The sequence below is a fragment of the Neoarius graeffei genome, chromosome 4 (assembly GCF_027579695.1).
Source record: "Neoarius graeffei isolate fNeoGra1 chromosome 4, fNeoGra1.pri, whole genome shotgun sequence".
In the NCBI taxonomy this organism is placed as follows: Eukaryota; Metazoa; Chordata; class Actinopteri; order Siluriformes; family Ariidae; genus Neoarius; species Neoarius graeffei.
Window position 1 is genome coordinate 93,747,603 of NC_083572.1, and position 26,970 is coordinate 93,774,572.

General features: G+C 42.0%; 1 protein-coding gene across 2 annotated transcripts in view; it reads right to left on the bottom strand.

Moving 5' to 3' along the window:
• Positions 1-26,970, bottom strand: part of nos1apa (nitric oxide synthase 1 (neuronal) adaptor protein a) — a 546,141-nt gene that overhangs the window by 372,014 nt on the left and 147,157 nt on the right. The gene's annotated exons all lie outside the window — the stretch shown is intronic.

Below are 26,970 nucleotides of genomic sequence, written 5' to 3' on the forward strand. Positions count from 1 at the left end.
CTTTGTTGCAACAAAGCACAACTGACTATTATTTTATTTCAATGACATTTGCTAAAAGGAAACATGACTGAAAATAAAACAGAAAGGAACTAGAAAGAATAGACTTGCATGATTTTCCCTTTCTTCCTGCCTTTCTTCAGTCCAGTTTCCTTCAGTGGTGTCAGCGTCAGATTGCTTGTTTATTTACTTCGAGTGTGTACGTGGGTGGATGTTTCCTTATCCTTTGCCAGGTTTTTTTTTTTTTTGCCGCTTACAGAAGAATTACTGAGTTTCAAACAAGGAAATGTTCCTTGTGTGAGTGTGTGTGTGAGAAGAACAAGCTCTCGCAAATGGAAAATGTCAATGTATTAAGGGTCAAATGAGTTGCGATTGCAGGGAAAAACCAGCACGGCCTCAATTTTCTACTTTCCACAAATTAAAACAGTTGGCATTTTAAAAAGTACAAGAACCGAAAGTTAATGACAGTGTTCACGTGATCCATTCACTCAGACTCCTTGTAGTGTCTAACCAAATGGAACACAATTAAATTTTTCCACCTTACAACCACGAACTTAAAAGTTTTTTATTGAGATTTGATGTGATCGACCAACACAGAGTAGCACATAATTGTGAAGTGAAACGAAAATGATAAATGGTCTTCAAAATTTTAAACAAATAAAAATCTGAAGAATGTGGTGTGCATTAGTATTCAGCCCCCTGTCCTCTGATACCTCTAAATACAATCCAGTGCAATCAATTGCCTTCAGAAGTCATCTAATTCGTTAATAGAGTCCTACTGTGTGTGATTTACTCTCAGCATAAATACACTTGTTCTGTGAAGGCCTCAGTGGTTTGTTAGAGAACACTGAAGAACAAACAGCATCATGAAGACCAAAGAACTCACCAGACAGGTCAGGGATAAAGTTCTGGAGAAGTTTAAAGCAGGGTTAGGTTATAAAAAAATATCCCAAGCTCTGAACATCTCAAGAAGCACTGTTCAATCCATCATTCAAAAATGGAAAAAGTATGGCACAACTGCAAACCTACCAAGACATGGCCGTCCACCTAAACTGACAGAGCGAGCAAGGAGAGCACTGGTCAGAGAAGCAGCCAAGAGGCCCATGATCACTCTGGAGGAGCTGCAGAAATCCACAGCTCAGGTGGGAGAATCTGTGCACAGGACAACTATAAGTCGTACACTCCACAAATCTGACCTTTTTGGAAGAGTGGCAAGAAGAAAGCCATTGTTGAAAGACAGGCATAAGAAATCCCGTTTGCAGTTTGCCAGAAGCCATGTAGGGGACACAGCAAACATGTGGAAGAAGGTGCTTTGGTCAGATGAGACCAAAGTTGAACATTTTGGCCTAAATGCAAAGTGCTACGTGTGGCAGAAAACTAACACTGCTCATCACCCTGCACACACCATCCCCACTGTGAAACATGGTGGTGGCAGCATCATGCTATGGGGATGCTTTTCTTCAGCAGGGACTGGGAAGCTGGTCAAAGTTGATGGGAAGATGGATAGAGCTAAATACAGGGCAATCCTGGAAGAAAACCTGTTGGAGGCTGCAAAAGACTTGAGACTGGGAAGGAGATTCACCTTCCAGCAAGACAATGACCCTAAACATACAGCCAGAGCTACAATGGAATGGTTTAGATCAAAGAATATTCATGTGTTAGAATGGCCCAGTCAAAGTCCAGACCTAAATCCCATTGAGCATCTGTGGCATGACTTGAAAATTGCTGTTCACAGACGCTCTCCATCCAATCTGGCTGAGCTTGAGCTATTTTGCAAAGAAGAATGGGCAAAAATTTCAGTGTCTAGATGGGCAAAGCTGGTAGAGACATACCACAAAAGACTTGCAGCTGTAATTGCAGCAAAAGGTGGCTCTACAAAGTATTGACGCAGGGGGGCTGAATACTAATGCACACCACATTCTTCAGATTTTTATTTGTTTAAAATTTTGAAGACCATTTATCATTTTCGTTTCACTTCACAATTATGTGCTACTCTGTGTTGGTCTATCACATCAAATCTCAATAAAAAAAACTTTTAAGTTCGTGGTTGTAAGGTGGAAAAATGTGAAAAAGTTCAAGGGGTACGAATACTTTTTCAAGGCACTGTAAAAAGTACACTGCAGCCACACTATTCCTCGGTTTCACTTGGCGTCACATCTGCCTCATCGGTTATTCAGAACTTTAGCTGGTGGTCTACCAAAGCTCAGTTGACAAAGCGTTTGTACGGGGAAGGTGCATTGCTCGCGTGAAAAATGCCTTACACTTGCGTTGTTTTAGGTTGTTCGAATCGATCAAACCGTGAAACTGATAAAAGTTTCTTCAGGGTTCCTCGTGAACTAATAAAAAAGGGTGAACGAACACAGGATTTCACAAAAAGACATTGGGAAAGGTGGCTTTTGAACCTCTCACTGAAATCGAAGGGAGTTGAGTCGAAGCATGCTCGAGTTTCACTTGGTGAAAGGTTTGTATCTCCCTCTCAGCCATGGCCTTAGTGTTTTCCAAGGACTTTTCTTGCTATGTGTCGTTATTTTACAGTACTTTTTTTTAGTCACGAAGCGCTAAAGTCCCCAGCTGTTTCTTTGTTTACGCCTCACAAAGTCCATATGCATGAAGGTCACAACAAAATTCTTCCCCAGCCGTACAGTTACAATGCGCCGTGATCACTTCTCCGTCTTGTTTAACTAAGATCCAGGTCTTTAAAGGGGTTTCTGATGATCTTTGTGAATGATTTACCTGTGAGATAAGAGCCAACACAAGTGAGAATCAAGCCAACTGTTGTTTGTTTACACTTCAACTTGCAGCGCTTCGTTGTAAAGACGTGAACGAAAAGCTTTTAAAAAATACTTACACGGGCAAAAACAATCCAGGGTTCATTCGGCAGTGACTTGATCCCGAGGTTCTTTACCCAGCCACATACAAAAAAGTTGTAAGCCTCCATACTCTTCCACGCTTTCATCTGTTTTGCGGTGTAGAAGGACGTCTGCAACACCAGATAGTTCGAGATGTCGGGGAACTCGACTGAAGGGTAGTTTTTGAGATCGTGTGACAAATCCTTCTTTCCCAGACTGCACATAGCAATCTTCTGAATATATCTAAAGCGAGCAGCGGCTTCTAGATTACGAGCGTACTCTGATAAGTTATCGCTAGTTGTTTGCACTACGGCAGCCGTTTAGACCACCAGCTGGTTCACTTCTGGTAAAACCGCTAAGAAAAGTCACGTGACTGAAACCCAGCAATAACGAACTCCTTGGGGGACGACCAAATAGTTCGTCATACCAAAAAGTTCGTAATACTGAAATGGACCCACTTGTCACACCAAACACTCACGTTCCGTGCAAAATCTTAGGCACATTCTCCTCATCACACATTTCTCCTTCTGAGTCACTATCGCAGTTCACTGACTGAGTTAAAGGATCACAAACAGAGGCGATGATTTCTTCATCTGTTATGGAAATGATGGAGGCTCACTGACTCACTATGTTTTCTAAATCTTCACCATTCAGTTCATTCATGTTGTGCAAATCACCGATGTCATTTATGTTGCGCCGCAGGGTTGGGCGGGGCAAGGGGCATAAAAATGCCGCCGGTATGCTTTAACTAGGTGTCAAGTTTAGCGGAATTAGCAGTCATTTCATCCTTCTATCAATCCTTTGATCACCGTTCTCGATAACTCTTAGTGATCGACACGTAAGCAAGGCATGTTAAGCCTTTGTTTTTTGGTGTTAACACGTTGTGGCAGCGGGGGCGTGGTCGAGCGTCGGCTGTGAACGGCGAGGAGTCGAGTTGAACCAGTAGGTAACGTGATTAAGTGCACCTGTGTGTAATTACTGGCTGTCTATTAACCTGTGTCTCTGTGTGTCTTTCAGACGGCCAGGAACGAGAGAGAGAGAGAGCTAGCTAGCTAGCTAGCTGGGACGCCCCGTCGCACGTATGTGTAGTGTTGTTGTAAGTCACTGAAAAGTGTCAAAATAAAAAGAACACACCTGTTCTGAAGCATACTTCCAGTCCCTCTGTTTCCCACAAGTTAAAGAGTTGTTACACACGTATCGTTAACTTGACTGCGGACTTGATTACTTATTGTTTGGCTCTGGTGGGAAGAGGAGCGCATGGCTCAGTGTGTCATGTAAGCAGAGGAATGACGGATAGAATTGCAGGAAGAGCGTTTATTTACAAACAGGCAGGCAAGCAGTTCAAAAATGTAAGACAAAGGCAGGGTCGTGAAAAAGACGATGGTCGAGCGAGGCACGAACACAATGGCGGAGCCAAAGACGGAAGGTACACAGATACAAAGTCAAAACCACAAAGGCAACACACAGATACAAAGGCTTGGTAATGTGAGACACTAGGAACAGCGCGTATACTTCGCCAAGTCTGTGTTTAGAGAGTCCTTATAAGTGCGCTGTGATTGCGCTCAAATCTGGAACAGGTACATAGTACTGGTATTAGTCCTAATGGTGCTCGGAGCATTCGGCATGCATGCGCGTGCATGTGACACAGTGATGTTGCATCCTAGATATTGTGAGTTCTAGGTTGGCGTTAAGGTTGGCATCCAGCTGGAAAACTCTGCCTCGTTAAACTCATGGTAGTACTGACTCCGACTCTGTTATTAAAGGCAAGGGACATGAACTTAGTACGTTATACATGCAAATTTGTAGTAAAAGAGTTTGTTGCAGTGTAGTTACTTTTTCACAGGAAGGAGTGCAGGCTTGAGTAAGATTCACATAAAATGCGTACTATTTTATGACCAACACTTTCGTATGCAGTTTGATGATTGATATACAGATGTGCAAAATGGAGAGTCTTGTTGAGAATCTTGGTAGTTCTGGGGCTGTTTTTCATGGTGTTTGTTTACAATAGGCCTGTAGCGACGCGTCGATGACGTCGACGAGTCGACATCAAAATATCGTCGACGTCATATTTAGTCGTCGACGTATCGCCACGCACACGTGAGTCAGAAAAACAAAACAAAGTTGGCACTCGGCAAAATGGAGAAGGAAACGGCGACCTCCTCAAAGCAAAAAAGCCCTGAAAAAAGCCCTAAGAAAACTGCTCGGCCGAGGTCATCGAAGGTATGGGAATACTTAAACTCAGTACCAAACGCAAAGGCATCGTCATCTGTAGTCTTTGCCAAATCGAACTGGCATATCACACCAGCACAACGGCGATGTTGGAACATCTAAAGCGGAGACACCCCCTTGTCTTTCGTGGAGGGGACAACAATAAGTAAGTAGCCTACTAACTTTGGTTAGCGTTAAGTTGATTTCACTTTTGTGTAGTGTGTTGTGCAGCTTGAGCTGTGAGCATTTCTGTAGTGCCAGCTAACTATCCATGCGATTGTATTGGCATTTATTGTTGGCTGGAATGGCAGCTAGCTTACGGCTGCAGAACACAGCTCTGCCTGGCCGCTACCGGCACAAACAAACTACGTTTAGACAGAGAGCTCATGTTGTGGTCATTTACAGGTGAAAGGTAACATTAACGTTAGCCAGCTTATTGTCATGATTCACTATGTTAACGTTAGTTCGCCAGGCCCAGTGTCAAACGGAGCCAAACAATGTCCAGGCAAGGGCCGTGCGCAGTGGTCATGAATGAATCAGTTTTATGAGCATTGAAAACATTAAAATTAACATTACATCCAAGTTTGATGTCGACTCGTCGACGTCATCGACGCATCGCTACAGGCCTAAATTTTGTACAAGAGAGATTTTTGTTGAACTTTAAGAGAAACAGGCTGGCCTTTTTATTTTGTTTATTCCAATTCTATTTTATTCTATATTATTTATTTTACTGTGCAAAACAACAGTGCTGCTTAATAAACTATATTATTAAGATTTTTTTGGTATTTATTTGAGATACGAAATGGCTTTTATTAATCGAACAACGGAAAAATAATCGTTAGACTAATCGTCCAATTAGTCGTTAGATTAGTCGATTAATCGATAAAATAATCGTCCGATTAATCGTTTTAAAAATAATCGGTTAGCCCCAGCCCTAGTTTACAACATGCATTTTTACAATTTGTCTGGATAAACAGTGGTTTTGCATAGTGGTTTTTACTTGATGGTTTTATACAGCAGCTTTTGTTTAATAGTTGGCGTGATGTTTCGACTGAATAAAGCTGTAGATGTAGAACGATATGATAAAAGTACGCTGTAACATTACAGCCATACAATCTAGGGGTTCACGCTTCATAATATTCTGCATAGGGAGAAACAAGAGAATAACTACCGTCCTGGCTACACTGACATTACCAGCCTTCAATTCTCGACTCCCGCTCGTTGACATTGTTCTGTCTTTCTGGTTGATATTGTGTCTGTAAGCGAGCCGTGCCTGGCAGTGTAAACTGACTTCTGCTCCGAAAGGGAACATTTCTGAAATTACTTCCATGCCTGATTCATGCCCGAGAACAAAAGCACATTTTTTTAAGACATTCCACCATCACAGCAGAGATAAAACAAACAAACTGGAAAAATGAGACTTCATCTCAGGAGCTCAGCTCAACTCTCCTGTCTCTGATCCAGATAAGATGGAAGGAAAAGAACAAATGCCATTTTTCCAGCTAGTCCCTGATCTGAATCCTGGATCTGAAGAATCGCTTTGCAAAGAGGTGCTAACAGTGTTCAAAGAAATTAAACTGAATACAAAGTAGATGTTTAAGACCAGAAGTTTAACTGGTCGCTGCATAGTGTTCGGATTATGTGTCATGAAATAATATGATCCAGTGTTTAGAGTTGAAATGAACGCTGTATTACAACCCGATGTTACTGATTTAAGTATTGACTGCACCCAGAAACATTCCATAACCATCTCTGAGAAAGATGAAACATCATGTCCTTCATTCCCTGACAGTACAACTTGATTCAAAACGCAAACGTGAGTGACTAGCCATGTTGCCTCACATCAGGATGGTTCTGGGTTTGAATCTCGTACAGTGGTGCTTGAAAGTTTGTGAACCCTTTAGAATTTTCTATATTTCTGCATGAATATGACCTAAAACATCATCGGATTTTCACACAAGTCCTAAAAGTAGATAAAGAGAACCCAGTTAAACAAATGAGACAAAAATATTATACTTGGTCATTTATTTATTGAGGAAAATGAGCCAATATTACATATCTGTGAGTGGCAAAAGTATGTGAACCTTTGCTTTCAGTATCTGGTGTGACCCCCTTGTGCAGCAATAACTGCAACTAAACGTTTCCGGTAACTGTTGATCAGTCCTGCACACCGGCTTGGAGGAATTTTAGCCCGTTCCTCCGTACAGAACAGGGCTGGGTATCACCAGATACCTCACGATACGATACTATGACGATATTTTGCCCACGATAACGATAATATCACGGTACAGCGATTCTGCGATAATCAATATATTGCAAGAAATTTCAACCACATCACGATATCCGTGTCACTGAAGAAAATCAGAATTTATTGACCACTGTAAAATTACATTTCACATACATAACTACACACTCTTGCCAGACGTATATTTGTCTCTATTCCACTGCTGGCAAAACCAAGAGTTGCTTCACTACAACATACAGAAAATTCCCATTTCTGTGCTAGTATTCTCAACTTTTCTGTAAGCATGGACACATCAGTGCTGCTTAACAAGCAGAATCAAATTGCTTTATGAAAACTTAAAACTTGCACTGCAGACTGCACATACATTTCAGTGCTAACACTAATATCAATTTGTTCTTTGTAAACTTGAGAACATATACCGGAGAACATTTAACTTGTGCTTATTTTGCAGGAACAACACACTGTCTGAAACACATTGAAAAGTGCAGTGGGCATCTTAGTCTCCCTGAGCACAATTATGAAACAAAGTGCAGTGTGGGTCAGTGTCCACACACTGAAACTGAACTGAAACCTCAGTGAATCATGTTTCTTCTGAACTTAGAGTAAATACTCAAAATAAAATGCAGTGTCTCACACACACTAAAATTGAAAATGCAAGATAAAGTGCAGCTTCTTGCCTTTGGCCTTAAATGACAAAATTTAGTTCACAGTTACAGTAAGTCACACATCACTGAAGTAGACGGGAGGACTTTGGCGCTGTCCAGTGTAGTTTGCTTCGGGTCGGGTTTCGGCGGCTCCGGCTGAGTTAATATGTCGGGGTGGTGTCGTGCTAAGTAAGTTTGCAAGTTTGTTGTGTTACCTGAATATCTAATTGGAGCGAAACAGGTTTTGCAGAGTGCATACTCTTTGTCCGGCTCACTGTTTTTTTCTCCTTTCCTTTGGAATCCAAAGTGTCTCCAAACATCTGCCTTAAAGTTCGGCGGCGTCTCTAGGTTTACGTTAACAGCCATGCTTGCTTGTTTTTTTTCCTCACTGCAACCGCCGGGGAAAAAAGAGAAAAGATGAAGAGTGCCTTGCAGTGAGGGAGCGGCACAGCGACATCTCGCGGAGCGGAGGTGCGGAAGTTGTACTGGATTTACAACCCGTCTGAAACATGATTTTATTATTTGAAAAAATATCGATATTCAAATTTTGAGTATCGATATTGAATCGGAAGACAAAGTATCGCGATATATCGCCGTATCGATATTTTTGCACACCCCTAGTACAGAACAGCTTCAACTCTGGGATGTTGGTGGGTTTCCTCACATGAACTGCTCGCTTCAGGTCCTTCCACAGCATTTCGATTGGATTAAGGTCAGGACTTTGACTTGGCCATTCCAAAACATTAACTTTATTCTTCTTTAACTATTCTTTGGTAGAACGACTTGTGTGCTTAGGGTCGTTGTCTTGCTGCATGACCCACCTTCTCTTGAGATTCAGTTCATGGACAGATGTCCTGACATTTTCCTTTAGAATTCGCTGGTATAATTCAGAATTCATTGTTCCATCAATGATGGCAAGCCGTCCTGGCCCAGATGCAGCAAAACAGGCCCAAACCATGATACTACCACCACCATGTTTCACAGATGGGATAAGGTTCTTATGCTGGAATGCAGTGTTTTCCTTTCTCCAAACATAACGCTTCTCATTTAAACCAAAAAGTTCTATTTTAGTCTCATCCATCCACAAAACATTTTTCTAATAGCCTTCTGGCTTGTCTACGTGATCTTCAGCAAACTGCAGACGAACAGCAATGTTCTTTTTGAAGAGCAGTGGCTTTCTCCTTGCAACCCTGCCATGCACACCATTGTTGTTCAGTGTTCTCCTGATGGTGGACTCATGAACATTAACATTAGCCAATGTGAGAGAGGCCTTCAGTTGCTTAGACGTTACCCTGGGGTCCTTTGTGACCTCGCTGACCATTGCACACCTTGCTCTTGGAGTGATCTTTGTTGGTCGACCACTCCTGGGGAGGGTAACAATGGTCTTGAATTTCCTCCATTTGTACACAATGTGTCTGACTGTGGATTGGTGGAGTCCAAACTCTTTAGAGATGGTTTTGTAACCTTTTCCAGCCTGATGAGCATCAACAACACTTTTTCTGAGCTCCTCAGAAATCTCCTTTGTTCGTGCCATGATCCACTTCCACAAACGTGTTGTGAAGATCAGACTTTGATAGATCCCTGTTCTTTAAATAAAACAGGGTGCCCACTCACACCTGATTGTCATCCCATTGATTGAAAACACCTGACTCTAATTTCACTTTCAAATTAAATGCTAATCCTAGAGGTTCACATACTTTGGCCACTCACAGATGTGTAATACTGGATCATTTTCCTCAATAAATAAATGACCAAGTATAACATTTTTGTCTCATTTGTTTAACTGGGTTCTCTTTATCTACTTTTAGGACTTGTGTGAAAATCTGATTTTGTTTTAGGTCATATTTATGCAGAAATATAAAACATTCTAAAGGGTTCAAACTTTCAAGCACCACTGTAGCTGGCAGGGGTTTTTCTATGTAGAGTTTGCATGTTCTCCTAGTGCCTGTGTGGGTTTCCTCCAACAGTCCAAAGACATTGAATTGGTCAACTGGCTACTCTAGATTGCCCATAGGTGTGAACGTGAGTGTGAATCCTTCTTCATCTCTGCGTTAGTCCTGTAATAGACTGGCGAGCTGCCCAGGGTGAAACCAACCTCTCAATGGAAACAGGCCCCAGCTCCCCCACAACCCTGACGGATAAGCAACATAGGGAATGGAACTCCACTTCAGTGGAGTTCAAGATTCTGTAATGAAATTGAGATCTACTTTCACCTTGTTTGAAAGGTTTCCTACATTACTCACAATGCCGTCTGACGACCTGCTTACAGTGGTGCCGGTGGGATTGAGCCATAAAGACAGCGATGTCGCAGAGCTTTAGTGCTTTAAAAGTAGACGGCTTTTTGATTTCATAAAACCAGTGAAATTTAGTTCCTGCTGAAATTTGGTCATTGTGATATACGTTTATTTCTGTAATATCTTTAAAAAAAAACAACAACCCAGGTCGTTCTGTGGCTGGGAAGTTATTTAATTTGAGGGGATTAAAGCAAATAATGTACATGAAATCGCTCTCTTCGTGCAGTCAAGCAGACAGAGCAAGTCCACGTGTGTGTGCGCATGCGCAGGTTTACCTTTGCGCGTGCGCTGACAGTTCCATCATTCTGTCACTAAACGAGCAGCTGATCACACCGAGGTGCTTGCTGAGCGCCGATATTTATTAGTTTGGTCCTGCGTCTCCTTTCCTTCGTATATAACGTAACGTCTTTTCTTCTCGCTTTCTGATACTGTAGTCGGTCTTTCACGTTTCATTCGCACACTCACGCCCTCCGTTTTTCTCTCCTGTTTCACATTTGTATCCCACAATGGGCGGCACGGTGGTGTAGTGGTTAGCACAGTTGCCTCACAGCAAGAAGGTTCTGGGTTCGAACCCAGCGGCCGGCGAGGGCCTTTCTGTGCGGAGTTTGCATGTTCTCCCCGTGTCTGCGTGGGTTTCCTCCGGGTGCTCCGGTTTCCCCCACAGTCCAAAGACATGCAGTTAGGTTGACGTGGGGCGGCCTTGGGCTGAGGTGCCCTTGAGCAAGGTACCGAACCCCTGACTGCTCCCCAGGCGCTCTGGTGTGGCTGCCCACTGCTCTGAGTGAGTGCGTGTGTTCACTGCTTCAGATGGGTTAAATGCAGAGGATGAATTTCATTGTGCTTGAAGTGTGCATGTGACGAATAAAGGTTTCTTCTTCTTCTTCACAATGCCTTGCGTGAATGGGGAAAGCCCACCACGTCATGCATGATGTAATATCTTGAATTGGGTCATGGTGAAGCAGGAAAAAATGGCGGAGAATTCAGGGCCATTCATTACATTTTTTTTTTGCACATTCTACTTTTTGTATTGCAGTTTTTATTCCATTTTAGTCTATTTCTTATTGAGTAATAGAAGTATATTGTATAGATATATATTTAGTCAATACTTTTTTAACCTTCCTCATTGTCTGTTTTGTGATTTATGTGAATTTGCTGCTGCAACAATGCAAGTTCGCTTTGGGGATCAATCTATATACAGATATTTAGTCAGTGCCTAAAAGCGGAGCTCCTGATGACTGTATGAGCAAAATACTTGCAAGGGCACAAAATCAACCTGGATAGAATAATAATATTATAGCACCACGAATGAACCATTGAACTGTGTTGTGTTGTCTATTTCACGTCAATAAATCGCTGCATAGTTTTGAGACAGTGAGACCAATAATGAGACGCATCGCAGTTACGAATCCATATTTATTCCTTTGACACCGCATGCCACGCGCCAGAAACAACACCACGGCATTTATTATGGTGTGACTCTGCTGGGTGCCTGGTGGACAGCAGTGAACCAGCACTTTCACTTTACATCATGACTATAGAGTTACGATCAAATATTATCGGACATAAGAACTAATCAGTGTTGATCTGCGGTGTTTTAGATCATCTACAACTAAAGGAAGGTGCTCATAGTTGCGATTGAACTGTACAATAATTATGTTTACATAAGCGTGCAGATTAAGAAATCATTCAGGAAAAAAGAGCGTACAATGCAAAGATACGTTGCCTGCTATGAAAAAACAGTAGGATAAAAACCTTCAGGGGAAAAAAAAAGCCCTCCTGGAAAGCACACTCCTTGACCGAATGCAGCGTATGAGCTATGAGGGTTCCAGCTGCAATCTTGGAGATTTTAAAGGAGAACTGAAGTCCTTTTTAAACTTGCTTTATTTCTTAATTAACGTGTTATTCAATTACGTTTTCGGTTTGAGTAACCTTACAGTATATCGTGACTCGTATCGGCAACTAATTGCAATTAAATATTATACTTATCGGCCTGTTCGGATTTTAGCCGTGTTGAATTGAGTTCGTTTGGTCCACGGCAGGCGTCGCTTATCCGCGCGATCTTCACGAGACTTGTGCGAGACTTCGAAACGTTAAGCGTCAGCCAGGTGTCAGCGCCGCCATTTTGAAAACTGTTTTCCAAACGAAATATTGCACAAAAACGAGTTTAAATGACGATTACTGCCTACTTTTTTCAAACTTTCCTGATTGTTATCAAAACAAACAAAACTTCCGGCTTGATTACATCAGCATTCGAAAGAGGGCGCGCGCGTCTTTTGATAACGTTGGCAGATGTTGGTCACTTTGATTTCCGCTGTACGTTTTACTTCCGTCCTATGATGTCTTGCACAGGTCTCAACGAATCTCGTTTACAGCCGTTGCTTTGACATATGGACTGATATATTACAGAGCATATTTCAAACACTCAGAACTTGCTATAGCAGCGACAAAATAGCGATCAAAAATGCATTCCGATATTTAATAAAATGAGATAAATAGAATTTTGACAATAAAAAACTTTGCCTTCGGTTCTCCTTTAAATTTGATGTTCAACTGTTGTCTGGTTATAACTGTCAACTGTCCAACAAGCTAGGGGAATAATACAACTGCTTTAATTCGTTTTATATGAAACTGTCGTGAATATTTTCGGTAAAATGTGTTTGTAAATAATCCCATGTTTTTTTGCTTTAAATCCAGTTAAAAATAAAGTCCCTCCCATGCCAGGACCTGGTCTTCCCAGGCAGTCTCCCATCCCAGTACTAACCAGTTTTCAGAGGCACACCGGGTGGCGCTGATGTCCGTTTCTATAGCCCTCATTACATAGCTAGGGTTACAGTGGGGGGTCCTCTGGTAACCGCAAGAGTTTGACTCCCTGCTCACATCTGTATTACAGTGTGCCTTGCCAGAAGGAACCATTTTTATGATGGTCCTTGGTGTGACCTGACTTTGAGTAGAACACACGATCTCCCAGTTGAGAGGTGGACATGCTAGGCCAGCCTGCAGTCAAATGAAAACTAAGCACTAGATAAAAACCCATCTCTCTCATGCAAATAAAGATACAAATTTCGTTCTCCGGTGGTCAAGTGCTTATACGTTGCCTGGTGCTTATGATCGGGTTCCCTGTGGTGGTCCACGTACATCATTTGAACGTATGGTCACAAAGCCATCAAAAATCAGGTTGATTTATGACCATATTCTCTGAAGTATGGAGCTTTGTGTGGGGGGAGCGCCGCCGCTAATGCTAACTAGCTGAGCTGAGCCGAGTGTCTGCAGTGCATTCTGGAGCTCTGAGTCCAGTGTGTGCATCGACGTCTCAACCACTTCGAGGATAGATTACTCATTTATATGATGGTGAACGGGCGGCGCGGTGGTGTAGTGGTTAGCGCTGTCGCCTCACAGCAAGGAAGTCCTGGGTTTGAGCCCAGTGGCCGACAGAGGCCTTTCTGTGTGGAGTTTGTATGTTCTCGCCATGTCTGTGTGGGTTTCCTCCGGTTTCCCCCACAGTCCAAAGACATGCAGGTTAGGTTAACTGGTGGCTCTAAATTGACCGTGAGTGTCTCTATGGCGTCAGCCCTGTGATGACCTGGCGACTTGTCCAGGGCGTACCCCGCCTCTCGCCCATAGTCAGCTGGGATAGGCTCCCGCAACCCTGCGCAGGATAAGTGGTTACGGATAATGGATGGATGATGTTGAACGTTGCTGGAAAATGGTGAGTGAGAAAAGAAACTGTCGCTCTTTTTTTCCAGGAGCTCACAGCAAAACCCTTATCCTTTACACGCATCATCAGAATAGTTTTGATACTTCACTCTAGAACTAAAAGAACATTCTGTGCTGTCTGACAAAGGCGTGTCATTCATATTTTTAGAAGATGCTCAGCGAGTGAAAGTTTTCCAGACTGGTCACTAATTCTCACTTTGTAATATGAAGTCTTTCGTTGTTGTTGTTGTTGTTTGTTTAAATGTGGTCGCTTTTGAAGCTGCAGGCTTTTAACAGAATTCAAAAGGCTGCTTTCCTTTCATTGTAGTTCAGCTTTCAGGCTGTATCCTGTATATCTGCTGAGAAAGAGCTACAGGAAGGCAATATTAACAGTCCTAGCGATGGTAACAGTGATTGGTTGTAAATTTCAGTGTCTCCATTTCTTTCTCTCTCTCTCAGTGAAACACTCTCTGAGCGAAAGCTGGAAAAGAATGTCGGATATGCAGAGGTGAGGGATCAGGTTCAAGAAGGTCACTGTCTGAATCCGAAGCTCTGTAGTAGCTGGTCAGGAACATGAAGGAATGGGAACTGGTTGGACCTTTGACTCTGTTGCTGTGGTGAGATTTACGCGTTTGAGAAGAAACCGTCCTGAAGTGTTGAGCTTTAGTTTGGCTAAAGATCAAAGCTATGATGTGAGATGATCATTCCCTTTTCAAACAAACCGACTGTAATGACTAACTGTTGTACCAACTAACTAGCTGTTTGCATGATTAATATATTTGCATTAGTTGATTAAAAAGTCCAAAAATTACAACCCCAATTCCAAAAAAAAAAAAAAGTTGGGACAGGGGCATGTTTACCACCGTGCTGCATCACGGCCACTTTTAACAACACTCTGTAAATATCTGGGAACTGAGGAGAACAAATCCTGTAGTTTTGAAAGAGAAACGTTGTCCCATTCTTGCCTGATATATAATTTCAGTTGCTCAGCAGTTCAGGGTCTCCTTTGTCATATTTTGCGCTTCATAATGCGCCAAATGTTTTAAATGGGAGACAGGTCCAGAGTGCAGGCAGGCCAGTTTAGCGCCCGGACTCTTTTACTACGGAGCCATGCAGTTTTAAAATGCAGAAAGCAGTATGGCATTGTCTTGTTGAAAGAAGGAAGGCCTTCCCTGAAAAAGATTTTGTCTGGATGGCAGTATATTGCTCTGAAGCGTGTATATATGATTCAGCATTAATGATGCCTTCCCAGATGTACAAGCTACCCATGTCATGTGCAGGCATGCAAACTGGTCAGGGGTGAAAAAGGTGAGAAGGGCGCACGGACACACGGCACGCGCGCAAAAGTACATTTCATAGTCTACGTTACAAAAAAAATTGCAACCAGTATTAAGCAGGCAACATTCAACATCACTCATCACTTCCCTTTCAACTGTTGTGTGTACTAACTAGGTTTTATCTGGACAGGATGTTGTGTAATATACCATACCACATATACCATACGGTCAATTTGAAGATCGAGATGGTGATTTTGAATTAAAGAACAGGCGTGTACAATGGGCATTACAAATTGGATTTTTTTTTTTTAAATAAAAAACTACAAGTTCATCTCAGCCTAAAAAATTTGGGCAGACGCTCCCGCGCGGCACATGCCAGCAATTCCCCCCGTCCCCCTATGAAATGAGCAACAAGTAGGAGAATTATACACGGTATCATACCTAAAATTTTATCAGAAATATAGATACGATACTATGATTCTCCCCAACATACTACATTAGATAAGCTAACCTCATTTATAAAAGATACACACTTGTATATGACATATATGTGATATATATGATGTATATTCATACATTGTTACTTTATGGAAATCTTCAGTAAGTTTGGTCTTTTCATGACAGCCTGTTGTAGACCTAAATATAATGCACATGAAATGACACTCCTCACCTCAACATGTCCTTTACAATCATTTAAGCCACCATGGGCAATGCTGAAACCACTGCTGCAAACAGTACATCGTGCGAAACTGTCATTATTGTTGACCCTTATTAGACAGGGAGATTATTAGACAGGGAGATTATCAGACAGGGAGATTATCAGGCAGGGAGATTATTAGACAGGGAGATTATCAGACAGGGAGATTATCAGACAGGGAGATTATCAGACAGGGAGATTATTAGACGGAGATTATCAGACAGGGAGATTATCAGGCAGGGAGATTATTAGACAGGGAGATTATCAGGCAGGGAGATTATCAGGCAGGGAGATTATTAGGCAGGGAGATTATCAGGCAGGGATATTATCAGACAGGGAGCTTATCAGGCAGGGATATTATTAGACAGGGAGATTATTAGACAGGGAGATTATCAGACAGGGAGATTATCAGACAGGGAGATTATCAGACAGGGAGATTATCAGACAGGGAGATTATTAGACAGGGAGATTATTAGACGGAGATTATTAGGCAGGGAGATTATCAGGCAGGGATATTAGCAGGGGGATTATTAGACAGGGAGATTATTAGGCAGGGATATTATTAGACAGGGAGATTATTAGACAGGGAGATTATCAGACAGGGAGATTATCAGACAGGGAGATTATCAGACAGGGAGATTATCAGACAGGGAGATTATTAGACAGGGAGATTATTAGGCAAGGAGATTATCAGGCAGGGATATTAGCAGGGGGATTATTAGACAGGGAGATTATTAGGCAGGGATATTATTAGACAGGGAGATTATTAGGCAGGGATATTATTAGACAGGGATATTATCAGACAGGGAGATTATCAGGCAGGGATATTATTAGGCAGGGAGATTATCAGGCAGGGAGATTATCAGGCAGGGAGATTATTAGACAGGGAGATTCTTTTGTGTAATCTGAGCTGAAGTGGGTTTTGTATTTTGGTTTTTTGGGGCGCGCGCGCTCTCTCTGCCATGCCGATCCTGTAGGCCGCACTGACTCAGCTGAAAACTTCGGTCCTCGAGAAAAGAGAAGCCCGCCCACACTGAAGGCTGATTGGCTTATTTTGCTGAGTAACCCAATCAGGATGCTCTTTGTCTCGCGCACTCCGTCATATGCGCAAGGCAGACATTAATGTTTCGATTGGGAATTTTTTTTTTTAATCGCGAGTCTGATTGTGTGGCGCTGCGCAACACACTGGTCTGTGTATGGGAAACCCTGCATTGCTTGCGCTCTACAGCCAGAGGAAGCTAGAACAAGCGGTTGTCATGGGGATTTGAAAAGACGCTTGGTGCTTATTTTTAGGAGAAAAACACCCTGTCGGCTTTCTAGCTCTCGAAAAAAAAACTATTTGAAAACAATCCATTGTGAAGAGGGAATTTCTCTATACCACGCCACTGAGCTGATCATGTGTTCATTTTCATATCTCTCATATCTGGCGACAGTAAGCTATAGCAGCTGGTATTTACATCTGTAGCCGTCTTATGGAGCAAGCTAACGTTATGTCTTAAACTTGATTTCAGCACGTATGTTAAAACATATTAGACATAGTTACATTTATGTACACATTTCTGGCACTGTAAAAGACTTGCCTCAACACGTAACAGCAACAAAATCCAACGACTTTTCCAGTTATTCACCCCTGAGCGCGCTGGAAACTCTTCCATTGGTATGTTCAGATCCAGTCGCGAGATGAGGTTGCCAGTTCTCTCTATAAAAAGGTGACTTTGCGGTCTGAATCTGTGGAATATTCGTAAGCGAGGACTGGCAACCAGCAGTGGGTCGCGCACCAGCTTGATCAGAACTCCAACGGAAAAGAAGCGCGTGTTACTGTTTATCTCGATTGGCTGTAACCTTGTAAGTGAAATGTTTGGCAACAATAACGTTGTAGCCTGCCTACCCCCCCCCCCAAAAAAAATCTCTTCGGATCTACACGATTCACACAAGTGACCTATTTTGGGACCAAAACGGCGAATTTCGCCGAAAGGTGAGGAGTTTGCATGTGTGCATGTGCACTAATTGCACCCTCATACAATCAGATCCTGGCTTTTGAACTGTGCACTGATGATAAGCCGGATGGTCCCTCTCCTCTTTAGCCTGGAGGACGTGGTGTCCATGATTTCTAAAAATAATTACTTTTGATTCGTCAGACCTCGGGACAGTTTCCACTTCGCCTCAGTCCATCGTAAAAGAGCTCGGGCCCAGAGAAGGTGGCGTTGTTTCTGGATATTGTTTATATCTGGTTTGAACTTGCATTTGTGGATGCAGTAATGAACTGTTTTCACAGATGATGGTTTTCTGAAGTGTTCTTGAGCCCATACACTGATTTCCACTACAGACACGTGTCTGCTTTTAATGCAGTGTCGCCTGAGGTCCTGAAGATCACAAGCATCCACTGTCAGTTTTCAGCCTTGTCTCTTGCATACAGAGATTTCTCCAGATTCTCTGAATCTTTTAATGATATTATGTACCATAGACGATGTGATCCACAAATTCTTTGCAATTTTACATTGAGGAACGTCATTCTTAAATTGTTGCACTGTTTTCCTACAGTCTTTCACAGAGCGGTGAACCCCGCCTCATCTTTACTTCTGAGAGACTCCGCCTCTCTGGGATGCTCTTTTTATACCCAATCATGTTAACCATTAGCCAATTAACCTTTTTTTTTTTAAGCATTATGTAACTTTTTGAGTCTTTTGTTGCCCCGTCCCAACTTTTCTGAAATGTATTGCTCACATCAAATTCAAAATGAGCATATATTTTTCAAAAAACAATAAAATTCCTGTTTCAACATTTGATATGTTGTATTTGTACTATTTTCAACGAGTTTCCATGATTTGTAAATCTTCACATTCTGTTTTTATTTACAACCCTGATTCCAAAAAAGTTCCCAGACGTTTACAGACTGTTGTAAAGAGAAAAGGGGATGTCTCACAGTGGTAAACATGGCCTTGTCCCAACTTTTTTGAGATGTGTTGTTGTCATGAAATTTAAAATCACCTCATTTTTCTCTTTAAATGATACATTTTCTCAGTTTAAACATTTGATATGTCATCTATGTTGTACTCTGAATAAAATATGGAATTTTGAAACTTCCACATCATTGCATTCTGTTTTTATTTACAATTTGTACCTTGTCCCAACTTTTTTGGAATCGGGGTTGTATGTTTTACACAGTGTCCCAATTTTTTTTGGACTGGGGGTTGTCGTAGACTTGTCAACTTTTCCATTGTTGAAGTGTTGCAGGACATCACTCCATTTAGTCTGTTTTAACTGTGCAGCTAAGAACACGTCAAACTTCGCTTCAGTTACAGCCAAACACAGGCTACTAATGACGTTTATCGCTACAATACCTTTTAATCTACATCATTCACAATGAAAGTAAATAAATCAGTTCAATAAATGTGCAAAATAACAAACTCTTTATCATATTGCACTATTTAATGCTGTATCGGTTCATACAACGGAGGATGAGACTCAGCTGAAATCACTGATTGTGATTACAGCTTCAAGATAAATGGTCAGTAAACAATGTCCACAGTATTGCCTGGGAGGTTCTTCTGCCATGTCTAACTCCAGCCTCAACACCATACCAAACCAAGTCTAGATCGTCCTGTTTGAGACGGCATGTGCTGCTGATCTGACTCTAAATTAGCTGAATGCGACTGGCCGGTGACGTGCAACCTGCGGCTCTGAAAGAGGACGGGTTTCCTTTCGAGTCTGGTTCCTCCTCATGTCATCTCCGAGTTTTTCCTTGCCCCTCTCACATCTGGCTCTCTCATTCTGGATCTCCATCTGGATTTCCAACTGATCTCAAACAAAGCTTGCTATTTAGCTTTCAAGTGAATGTAATGTCCCTAAACCCCACTTTTTCCATGTACAAAGCAACAATCATTATGTTGATTGATTGACCACGTGTTTTTGAACCATAGCTGATCCAAAAGGCCATAAAGAGATGGAAAATCAATAAGATCAGCCAATTTGCACGGAATCTGCCGAGACTAAACCAGAAGATCCCGAAGGGGTGCGTGACATCATACAGTACATGTAACAAGGATCCAGGTATCAGTTTCGTTCGCATGCGTCGCAGTGATTAGACCAGTCTTGATACGGAATCACGTTTTGGAGAGAATTCTGAGAGTGATTGGGATTCTTATATGTCGGATGAAGGGGCAGAAGATCTCATCTCATAATCTCTAGCCACTTTATCCTGTTCTACAAGGTCGCAGGCAAGCTGGAGCCTATCCCCGCTGACTACGGGCGAAAGGCGGGGTACACCCTGGAAAAGTCGCCAGGTCATCACAGGGCTGACACATAGACACAGACAACCATTCACACTCACATTCACACCTACGGTCAATTTAGAGTCACCAGTTAACCTAACCTGCATGTCTTTGGACTGTGGGGGAAACCGGAGCACCTGGAGGAAACCCACGCGGACAACATGCAAACTCCACACAGAAAGGCCCTCGCCGGCCACGGGGCTCGAACCCGGACCTTCTTGCTGTGAGGCGACAGCGCTAACCACTACGCCACCGTGCCGCCCCGGGGCAGAAGATTATCAAGGATATTCCGGAGTAAATGGTTATCTCTTTGAGCCTCCAAGACGAGAAACAGATGCCAGTTCACGACAGTCCCGCTCACTGCCGATAGCGCACCACCAGCCAGAAAGAACTGGAAACACAGATTGGTTTGTGGATTTTTATTCTAAGCTGGCCGCTGCAAAATATATTGAAAGTATTTAGCTCAATCAGTGCATGAATATAATCTTTAAAACATACACTTATTCAGTGTAATTACTGAAAGAACATATTCAGTGGGCGATAATAGGGGAATCGACAAATTGTTCAAATGTCAGATCAAATGTCATTTATTAAATAAATGGGTTTGTTTTTTGCTCCAGTAATTCCCGTATGGTCGTTCTGGTGGTGATGAACACTGGATGAATCAGATTTATTATTAGTAGGTGACATGAAATCTGCCTGCTTCGTTTGCACAAACCTCACCCACTGTCGCTTTAGTGTCATTTCTCGTAAATTCGTCAACTGAACGTCCTGTTGTATGGATTTGAACATCCAAACACAACGCAGCGCTTTCACGTCGTTATTTTTGTAAGATTCCAACAACAATATCCAATTTCAGCGAGTAAACAAGTACGGAGTCAGATAAACCGAAATGACCCAGATAACCGGGGTTCCACGTGTGCCGTCATGTGAGATTAGCCCTCAGGCAAGGCTGCCTTTTTCCAGGATCTGGAAGCCGCGATTTATTGATAGTTTTGTGCTTGATAATAAAATGACAAATAATATCATCCCCCCCACTTTTTTAATTCATTTTGGTCGTTATTAATGATATATATTCATTTTAAAGCATTACATTCACTTTAACAGACAACAAATCATGGAACTCCAACTATCAGGACTTACTACAGACAGCCAAGTACATTACACCGTTCTAAAAATATTCAAACACTGGAAAAAAAAAACATTAAGGAAGCACTTCTGATGGAGTCTAAACATGACTTCCTCTTCCTCTCTCAGCCTGTTTTATCAACACTGATCTGAGCGCGATCACAAACTCACTAAGCGTTTATAAGCGTTTCAGGCTTCAGAACAAACACTGGTTTTGTGTGCAATGTTTCACTGCTAAAAGCTAAACACCACCTGTATCATTCAGATCACACAACTTTTTACAACCCCGATTCCAAAAAAGTTGGGACAAAGTACAAATTGTAAATAAAAACGGAATGCAATAATTTACAAATCTCAAAAACTGATATTGTATTCACAATAGAACATAGACAACATATCAAATGTCGAAAGTGAGACATTTTGACATTTCATGCCAAATATTGGCTCATTTGAAATTTCATGACAGCAACACATCTCAAAAAAGTTGGGACAGGGGCAATAAGAGGCTGGAAAAGTTAAAGGTACAAAAAAAGGAACAGCTGGAGGAGCAAATTGCAACTCATTAGGTCAATTGGCAATAGGTCATTAACATGACTGGGTATAAAAAGAGCATCTTGGAGTGGCAGCGGCTCTCAGAAGTAAAGATGGGAAGAGGATCACCAATCCCCCTAATTCTGCGCCGACAAATAGTGGAGCAATATCAGAAAGGAGTTCGACAGTGTAAAATTGCAAAGAGTTTGAACATATCATCATCTACAGTGCATAATATCATCAAAAGATTCAGAGAATCTGGAAGAACCTCTGTGCGTAAGGGTCAAGGCTGGAAAACCATACTGGGTGCCCGTGATCTTCGGGCCCTTAGACAGCACTGCATCACATACAGGCATGCTTCTGTATTGGAAACCACAAAATGGGCTCAGGAATATTTCCAGAGAACATTATCTGTGAACACAATTCACCGTGCCATCCGCCGTTGCCAGCTAAAACTCTATAGTTCAAAGAAGAAGCCGTATCTAAACATGATCCAGAAGCGCAGACGTCTTCTCTGGGCCAAGGCTCATTTAAAATGGACTGTGGCAAAGTGGAAAACTGTTCTGTGGTCAGACGAATCAAAATTTGAAGTTCTTTATGGAAATCAGGGACGCCGTGTCATTCGGACTAAAGAGAAGGACGACCCAAGTTGTTATCAGCGCTCAGTTCAGAAGCCTGCATCTCTGATGGTATGGGGTTGCATTAGTGCGTGTGGCATGGGCAGCTTACACATCTGGAAAGACACCATCGATGCTGAAAGGTATATCCAGGTTCTAGAGCAACATATGCTCCCATCCAGACGACGTCTCTTTCAGGGAAGACCTTGCATTTTCCAACATGACAATGCCAAACCACATACTGCATCAATTACAGCATCATGGCTGCGTAGAAGAAGGGTCCGGGTACTGAACTGGCCAGCCTGCAGTCCAGAGCTTTCACCCATAGAAAACATTTGGCGCATCATAAAACGGAAGATACGACAAAAAAGACCTAAGACAGTTGAGCAACTAGAATCCTACATTAGACAAGAATGGGTTAACATTCCTATCCCTAAACTTGAGCAACTTGTCTCCTCAGTCCCCAGACGTTTACAGACTGTTGTAAAGAGAAAAGGGGATGTCTCACAGTGGGAAACATGGCCTTGTCCCAACTTTTTTGAGATGTGTTGTTGTCATGAAATTTAAAATCACCTAATTTTTCTCTTTAAATGATACATTTTCTCAGTTTAAACATTTGATATGTCATCTATGTTCTATTCTGAATAAAATATGGAATTTTGAAACTTCCACATCATTGCATTCCATTTTTATTTACAATTTGTACTTTGTCCCAACTTTTTTGGAATCGGGGTTGTATTTTCGCAGCTGTAAGTGGCATGTTGTTATTACAGAAAAACGGCGTACGCAGCAGAGACGCCTCTCAGCTCTCTGCTTCTCAGCGGGAAGAGTGGGAAGATCAACATTCCGGTGTCAGGACAGCAAATACACAACATGGAGACATGGAGACAGGAGCTTGATTCACATTAGCCACACACACCACCACCACCCTCAATCGTGGAAAACACAGAGGAATAGCAAATAACGCGCACTACAGAACATTATTATACATATAGGACACTTTTTCGATGGAATAAAAACATGTGTTCTGTTCCCTTCTACTGTAGCAGGTTTCATTCATTTGGTTTGATAGCATGCAATATCGTTATCATATCACTTATCCTACGTGTATTACGTCACTATGCAACGGAGAATGAGCGTTGAATATGGTTTACGATATTGCATGGTTGGCAAGACAACATGACGTCACACGTCGGAGACGTAAAACTTTTTGATTTTGAGAGAATTTTGAAAGAGAAAGGAACAACTGAAAGGAATGTGCATGTATAATAATAATAATAGCATTTTTTTTCTTAGCATATCAGATATACTCCATTCAGCTAGTATGATATTGAACTCGTCTTCGTCTCGACCCGTTCAATATCATGTTAGCTGAATGGAATATATCTGATAGACCACTCAACGGCAGCTAATATTATTTAAATATGATAAAAAGGAATGTTGTGTTACAAAAACACACTTAAGCATGAACACAAATGGATATCGAAGTAATATTTACCCAATAATTTTTTACAGACGGATGCTAGACCAGAACGTCAAGGACGTAGTTGCTCATCTGGCTTGCCATCATTTAATCAAAACCACCACCACGACCAAAACATCGAACAGAACTGAAATGTGACGATGTGAGAGAGGACCGACCTCCACGACAAACTGTTTACAACAGGAAAATCAACAAAGGACTAACTTTTGTTCCCCGAGGCAAGATCGACCCAAAACATCCATCAGAACTAAATTTGGGTGAGAACTGCGAGAGGAGATCCAATTCCAGTGAAAAGTCCAAAAACGTGTGAAGTTGACCTAATTAGCAATTCGTTAGCAAAAGAATTGACAATACAACGACCAAGTGTTGTGCAGAAGGTCTAGTTCTTTCAAACAAAACGATCAGAACTGAAATCCATTGAGAACTCAAGGAGGAGATACGATTGAACTGAAAATAGACAAAGTTATAAACAAATTGCTAACAACAGGAAAATCAACCAAACAAACGACCAAGTTTTGTTCCTCAGGGGAAGATCGACCCAAAACCTCGGTCAGAACTGGAATTGGATGAGACCTGCGAGAGGAGATACATTTCCAGTGAAAAGTCCAAAAACTTGTAAAGTTGACCTCATTACCAGTTTGTTAGCAAAACAATACAACGACCAAGCGTTATACAGGATGAGTAGTTTTTTCAAACGAAACAATCAGAACTGAAATCCATTGAGAATAGAAGAAGGAGATACGATTTAACTGAAAATAAAGTCGTGAACAAACTGTTTACAACAAGAAAATCAACAAACATACGACTAAGTTTTGTTCCCCGACGGAAGATCTACCCAAAATATTGATCAGAACTGGAATCGGGTGACAAATGAGAGATACAATTCTAGCGAGAGGCCTGGAAAATGTGTTAATTTGGCCTAATTATTAACTAATTGACAGAGGAGATACGATTTAACTGACCTGTCGATGACGGATGCCACACCATGGCAATAGGTCATCGGCTTGATGGTCAGATGAGGCAATTGTGACAAAAAGAAATACATACAAATGGAGATCTAATTAATAGTTACACAATATATATATATATATTTTTTTTTTACAGCGAACAGCGGCATGGTGGTGTAGTGGTTAGCGCTGTCGCCTCACAGCAAGAAGGTCCGGGTTCGAGCCCCGCGGCCGGCGAGGGCCCTTCTGTGCAGAGTTTGCATGTTCTCCCCGTGTCCGCGTGGGTTTCCTCCGGGTGCTCCGGTTTCCCCCACAGTCCAAAGACATGCAGGTTAGGTTAACTGGTGACTCTAAATTGACCGTAGGTGTGAATGTGAGTGTGAATGGTTGTCTGTCTCGATGTATCATTCCTGTGATGACCTGGCGACTTGTCCAGGGTGTACCCCGCCTTTCGCCCGTAGTCAGCTGGGATAGGCTCCAGCTTGCCTGCAACCCTGCACAGGATAAGTGGCTATGGATAACGGATGGAGGTTAAGAACATCAATTTTGCATGTTAAGAGAAAATTCTGGGATGTTATTTTATTTTTTTCCCAACCTGGACCCTATTTTCCCATATTTTAGGATCCAAATTTTTTACCAAGGACAACAACTGAAATCGGTCCAGTACTGAGTTAGAACACTTTAACCAGTAACCACACCATGGCTATACAATGTACAACCCCGATTCCAAAAAAGTTGGGACAAAGTACAAATTGTAAATAAAAACGGAATGCAATGATGTGGAAGTTTCAAAATTCCATATTTTATTCAGAATAGAACATAGATGACATATCAAATGTTTAAACTGAGAAAATGTATCATTTAAAGAGAAAAATTAGGTGATTTTAAATTTCATGACAACAACACATCTCAAAAAAGTTGGGACAAGGCCATGTTTACCACTGTGAGACATCCCCTTTTCTCTTTACAACAGTCTGTAAACGTCTGGGGACTGAGGAGACAAGTTGCTCAAGTTTAGTGATAGGAATGTTAACCCATTCTTGTCTAATGTAGGATTCTAGTTGCTCAACTGTCTTAGGTCTTTTTTGTCGTATCTTCCGTTTTATGATGCGCCAAATGTTTTCTATGGGTGAAAGATCTGGACTGCAGGCTGGCCAGTTCAGTACCCGGACCCTTCTTCTACGCAGCCATGATGCTGTAATTGATGCAGTATGTGGTTTGGCATTGTCATGTTGGAAAATGCAAGGTCTTCCCTGAAAGAGACGTCGTCTGGATGGGAGCATATGTTGCTCTAGAACCTGGATATACCTTTCAGCATCGATGGTGTCTTTCCAGATGTGTAAGCTGCCCATGCCACACGCACTAATGCAACCCCATACCATCAGAGATGCAGGCTTCTGAACTGAGCGCTGATAACAATTCTCCTGATAACAATTCTCCTCTTTAGTCCGAATGACACGGCGTCCCTGATTTCCATAAAGAACTTCAAATTTTGATTCGTCTGACCACAGAACAGTTTTCCACTTTACCACAGTCCATTTTAAATGAGCCTTGGCCCAGAGAAGATGTCTGCGCTTCTGGATCGTGTTTAGATACGGCTTCTTCTTTGAACTATAGAGTTTTAGCTGGCAACGGCAGATGGCACGGTGAATTGTGTTCACAGATAATGTTCTCTGGAAATATTCCTGAGCCCATTTTGTGATTTCCAATACAGAAGCATGCCTGTATGTGATGCAGTGCCGTCTAAGGGCCCGAAGATCACGGGCACCCAGTATGGTTTTCTGGCCTTGACCCTTACGCACAGAGATTCTTCCAGATTCTCTGAATCTTTTGATGATATTATGCACTGTAGATGATGATATGTTCAAACTCTTTGCAATTTTACACTGTCGAACTCCTTTCTGATATTGCTCCACTATTTGTCGGCGCAGAATTAGGGGGATTGGTGATCCTCTTCCCATCTTTACTTCTGAGAGCCGCTGCCACTCCAAGATGCTCTTTTTATACCCAGTCATGTTAATGACCTATTGCCAATTGACCTAATGAGTTGCAATTTGGTCCTCCAGCTGTTCCTTTTTTGTACCTTTAA